The sequence below is a fragment of the Sorghum bicolor genome, chromosome 1 (assembly GCF_000003195.3).
Source record: "Sorghum bicolor cultivar BTx623 chromosome 1, Sorghum_bicolor_NCBIv3, whole genome shotgun sequence".
Classification (NCBI taxonomy): domain Eukaryota; kingdom Viridiplantae; phylum Streptophyta; class Magnoliopsida; order Poales; family Poaceae; genus Sorghum; species Sorghum bicolor.
The window spans coordinates 80,186,005-80,192,004 of record NC_012870.2 but is presented as its reverse complement, the minus strand read 5'-3'; positions in this window follow the sequence as shown (position 1 = coordinate 80,192,004).

Below are 6,000 nucleotides of genomic sequence, written 5' to 3'. Positions count from 1 at the left end.
GTAGTGCGGGACTGCCATGAACTTTGTCAGCGATGGTCGGCCCAGTATAGCGTGATAGGTCCCGTCGAAGTCCGCGACCACGAAGTTGATGAACTCCATCCGAAAGTGGTCGAGTGTGCCGAATTGGACAGGCAATGTTATCTGTCCGAGGGGCACTGAACTCTGTCCTGGCAAAACCCCCCAGAATTGGGCATCGTAAGGTTTTAGTTGCGCAGGAGATATCTTGAGAGCGGGCAGGCTGTTGCGGAAGAGGATGTCAATGGAGCTTCCCCCGTCCACGAGCACGCGCTCGAATCTGATGCTGTTGATGCAAGGGTCCAGAATCAGAGGGAAACAACCTGGCTCTGGGATAGCGGCCCACTGGTCCTTCCTGCTGAATGAGATCTCCCTGTGCGACCACGGGGGAAATTTTGGGTCTGCAATCAGCCCGTCCGTGCTGTCTATGTTGAGGCAGGCTCTCTTTAACAGCTTTCTTTCTCGCTTAGATTCGATGGAGACCTTGCCCCCGAAGATGGAGTGGACCACGTCAGTGGGGCTGACGTATTGGTGTCGGGGGTCCCTATCTTGGTCCTCATCCTCATCTTCGTGGTCGTGCCCGTCTCGCTTGTTGTTTTTCTTGGCGGAGTCATCTTGGGCGGCCTGCCGTGTATAGATGCTTTTGAGGACGCGGCACTCTTCCATGGTATGATTAGACTTTGGATGTAGTTGGCACGGTCCCTTCAACGTTTTGTTGTAGTCTTCTTGGTAGTCCCGTCGTCCATTGGGACGCTTGACCGTATTTACTTCGTGGTCGTAGTCGCGAGGGCGCTTTCCTCTGAAATCGTCGCGGTTGTCGCGCCGCCGATCCCAACCTTCTCTGTGATCGCGGTTGTCGAGGCGGCGGTGGTTCCTGTTGTCGTAGCGACCACGACCGTCATCTCGCCGGGGAGGCTGGTCGGGACCTCTCGCATCGTCTCGGATTAGTTTTTCTGCGTCGTCGGCATCGGCGTAATTTTTGGCCGTGGCGAGGAGCTCTGCCACCGTTGTTGGACGTTTACGCAACAGCTTGTTCCTCAGCGCTTCGTGAAAACGCAGGCCCTTGATGAAGGCAGAGATGGCCTCGTCGTGGGAAATCTTCGGGATCTTAAGGCGCATATCCGAGAATCGTCGGATGTAATCGCGCAGAGGTTCGTTCTTCCTATCCCTTATTCTTTCAAGGTCATACTTGTTTCCAGGCTGCTCGCATGTGGCAATGAAGTTGTCAATGAAAGCCTGGCGTAGCTCTTCCCAAGAGTCGAAGGAGTCCTCGGGCAAGCCAAGAAGCCACTGATGACCGGCCTGGTCGAGGACTACGGGGAAGTAGTTGGCCATGACGTGCTCATCTCCCGCTGCTGATCGGACGGCGATTTCATAGAGAGTGATCCAGTTCTCTGGATTTTCTTTGCCGTCGTATTTTTTAAGTTTTTCGAGATTGAAATTGTGGGGCCACATGACCTGGCGGAGGTGTGAAGAGAACTGTCTTAGGCCCGGGAGGCCGTGCGTTGCGTCGTACTCGATACGGCGCAGGTTTTCGTGGACTGCCCTCTCTGTGGCGCGCCTGTTGATGCGGTCCCGGGCATCTTTGGGAGGGATGTTGTGCCGGAGATCCCTGTGCTGGTTTACTTCTTGACCGCGTCTGCGGTTCTGCTCGTGGTGACCGTCAGCGTCCCGACCACCATTGTCACGCCGTGAATCTTTTCGACGGTCGTCGGGAGAGCGGCTGCAGTGACGCCTGCTGGGGGGCGGTGAGGTCCGGCTACGATTAGTCTGGTCGGAGGTGACTTCCGTATAAGAGATGTCCTGGACTCTCTTGAGCAGAGTGGCTGTCTGTCCCATTGCGGCGATCAGGTGTGCTCGGATGCTGGTCCGGACTCCCTGGCACTCGTGGGTATCAGGGAGCCGATCTAGATTAGCCATGGCGACAGCCACGTTGGCGCTTGGCGTTTTGTAGACTGGCTGGTCCGCGACCATGTCAAAAGCATCGTTGAGATTATGCGGTGGAATTTGTTGTTGCTCGTCTGCGCGTCGTCGGGCGCGATCGGCGTTGCGTTGTTCGCGGAGTTGCCTCTGCTCATCCGTTTCTCCATCAACGACCGGTTCGTCGGTGCTGACGTTGAAAACAATATCTCCTCGCCGGGGGGGAATACCGGGAAACGAGGGAAACCCGGAGGGTGTGAAGGCAAATCCAGGTCGTAGTGCTCGTCTTCGGTATTTATAACTTCGGCGGGGACGGAACCGGTGCTTGAGTTGGTGCTGGAACCCTGGCCGTCCTGTAGTTTTCGGATTGTCACCATGTTGACGTAGTGACGACCGTTCCTTTTCGGCGACCAACCTGCCTTGCTGAAAACGGATTGGGTGTGCCGTGAGTAAAGAGAGGTCGAGTTGTTCAGGCCGCAGGGATAATCTTCCTTCTTGAGCTTAACAGATCGTCCTGAGGGTGTTGAGGTTATCGTCAAAGACGTTTCCAGCCGTTCGTGTGTAGCGACACGAGTTGGCCGGCGGGATTTGAAAAAATCCGCTGGAGCAGCTTGGTCAGGCTGACGCAGAATTCCGTCTACTAGTTGGGAAACTTCAAGTAGCTTGGAGTCAGCGCGATCAAGCGCTTGGAGAAGTTCCGAGCAGTCGATCTTCTTTCCGTTGTAGAGCGGGAACGGTGGTCGGGCGCTTGGCGCCGCCACGCGAGTGGTCGGAGACGTCGTGATCTCAGATCGGATCCGAGTTTCTTTCGAGACCGTGGTCGTGAGGCCGCCGCTGCACGTCGTCCACGTGATCTGGCCGACGGTGAACGTGAGGCCTTCAGGCACGGTCGCGGAAGCTGGGATCGTGACCATCTTGTTCGCCGGGGAAGTTGCACGCACACCCCCTACCTGGCGCGCCACTGTCGACGAAAGCTGGTCGGCAGTCTACCTTGGGGTATACCCACGGTAGTAGTTTATCGGTAGACGGTGCACAAACTACGAACTCGATGGTGACGCAAGACACGGACAAGCTTTTTATCCAGGTTCGGCCGCCGAGTTGGGGTAATACCTACGTCCTGCGTCTGATTGTATTGATTTGTGTTGAGCCTAGGGGGGTCCCTTGCCCCTCCTTATATAGTCTGGAGGGCAGGGTTACAGATCTGGAAACTAATCCTAGTCGGTTACAATTGCCATGGATAATTCGATACCAATTCCTATTCTAACCGACTAGAATCCTTCTTGATCCCCACATCTTGTTTCCTTGCGCGAAACTCCAGGCTGTCGGATCAAGCCTTGAACTCGTCTCGTAATGGGCCAAGCCTCCTGGCCCAAGCCTAGCCGTAAGGGTATAGGGGTTTATACCCCCACAGTCACGCCTAGGATGTTACACATCATGACGAGAACCCCCTCGCGCCTGTGGTGTGGAGGACTTTGGGTCCGCATGGCAACCACCCTCCATATGTGGGAGAAGTCCTGGCATACGAAGCAAGCCACAAGAAAGCGAACATGGGGAAGGCACGATGATAGCAGATAACATCTGACGGTCAACTCCGGGCAGGAGCAGAAGTTGTCAAGGGGTAATTGGGATGACATTGTCAGCCTACAAGACAAAGAAGAATGCACGTCGTTGTCGAGGGGGCACCGAAGCCTAGGAGGAGAAACCCTAGGAGAACCCCCACAACTGCATAGCTTGCACTCCTGTTGCCCGCCAATATATAAGGCTGGTCATGGGCTCATGTAGAATAGATGGTAAACATTCTAAGCTAGATAGACCATATAGACCTACGAGCTGAGACACTCAGCCTTGGGTCGGCTCTTCACTCAAGGTACCAAAGCCCTAGAATATTAGCATAGCGCTCTCCTACATCTCTCTCTATCTCTCGGTTGTAAGAACTCACTGAGAATTCATAACACGAAGAACACAACTATTGTACATAGTGCTTCGATGCCTGAACCATGATAAATCTCTTTTGTGTTGAGTGCTTAAGCAACCAGAGACCCACCACGCATCGACCCACGTAGAATAACCTGGTTACTGCCGTAGAATCAAACCCATGCATGATAGTACTCGGGGCCTAATATACTAACATTCTCTGCCAAATCTCTCTTTGCGGAAGGACCTTATAGGTGCCAAGTTAGCTGCATGGAATGAGCTTTACATCAGTATATCACTGAACTTTCAAGGTTCATCGGTTGGTAGAACTCCAACTTGTGAGCTTAGTCATGCTTCATCAATAGTTTGATATTGTATGTTTTCTATTCTTGTTCTTGATTTGCATGCATGTAGGGATTAACCTTTGTGGAGAGGTCAATTGGATGGTGCACGATTAATATATAATTAATTAACCAAAGGAGAAGGGATGTTGCGATTGTGAGGTTGAGGTCTTTTGATCGAAAGCGGAATCGTGTGTGTCAAGTTTTCACTAAATCAAGAGTTACCGCCTTGTGACCTAACGAAAGATCAAGCACTCCCATTCCCACCACCTTTATACAGTACAGTACATGTGTTAGCCCACACACATTACTGACGTTTGACAATTATATATACTACAAACATCTGGGGCATCATCCTATATATATTAGCTAAAACCGTGCATGCATTGATGCATGTCATAAAGGGTCGTCATCTCACTATAGACTAGACTGTAGGCAGTATAGCTAGTAGTACGTCCAGCTGCTGATGGTTTACAGGCCGGCGGAAAGCTCGTTTGCATTGGCAAGGCTAAGCGAGCGATGACAGCCGCTCGCTCATATATATCTTACGTAGCTAGCTAGCACCGTGATTGAACCGATCATGATGCTGAATCAACGCGACGATCATCATGTCGTCGTAAACAAAGCCTCTAGCTAACTGGTGACAGTACTGAAGAATGAATTGTCACGCCGCATGCATTTTTAACTATATATATGGCAGCCATTGTATGGGACACCGCCCTCCTTGTATAGCTAATATATATATAGCTACTAATAGCTGCGACCGTTTGAGATGGAGTTGCATTGAGAAAAATGCTGCTGTGATCTATCCACGCATGCAGTCGATCGCTACTATCTGTGCTTGACCGCCTACAAGTTTTGGAGACATTCAGAACGTATTATTCTGCCTGCATGCTTTTTCTAAAGCCTATGGCGGCTACACTACACCATAACACATATGGCACTGCGCTCTGTCCACACATTACTCCTTCTGTCATTTCCTACTCACTTTATTAACCATCGTCTATCTCTGCTTTATTACGAACAAACATGCATGCATGACGGGGCTAGCTAATATATAGATCCATAGATATCGTCGTCTGTATGTGTACGTTGAGTTCCATCGGGGTACTTAGCTAGCTAGCTAGCACTGCACTCGATCAGGGCAGATCGATTTATATGTGGAAAATAAAATAGGCAGACCGGAAGAGAGCGCTAGCTGCGGGCTAATTAATCTGCTATTATATGTTGCGTTGCGTCAGTTTCAGGATGATTTCAGTGCATGCACTAGTGAGCGGATGCAATCTGTTCGAATTAATTGTAAGACTTACGCATGGACCTCTCACTCCGTCGCTGCATGCATCTGCCGGGCTTAGCGCCTCCGATCCGTTGGAACCAGCATCCCGCAAACCATGAGTCTGTTTGGATCCCATGCATTATCTAAAGTTTAGAGCATACCTATTTTTATATTTAGATAGCCACCTATTTTCATACTATCTATATTTTACTCTTAACTCTAGTAGCACTACCTAAATCAGTCTACCCAATAGAAAATGGTGAGTGGGTCTCATATATGTCATACTCTTCAGGTTGGCCAGAGCAAACGTGGCCGGAGCAGATCGAGGTTGTCAAGAGCTCATGAAAGGCCTACCGTGTGCCAGGGAAATCCCAAGCAGAGGTGGCGTCATGGGACACCACCATGGTCGTCCATGTGAGACGGGGAGCCGCTCCACCTAATGGCCTCGCAGAGCCGCGCCCACTAGGGAAGACCATGCTTCCTCTCGTGGCGGCATGGCCGCACGTCGGGGAAGCCCGTACTTCCTCCCGCGCG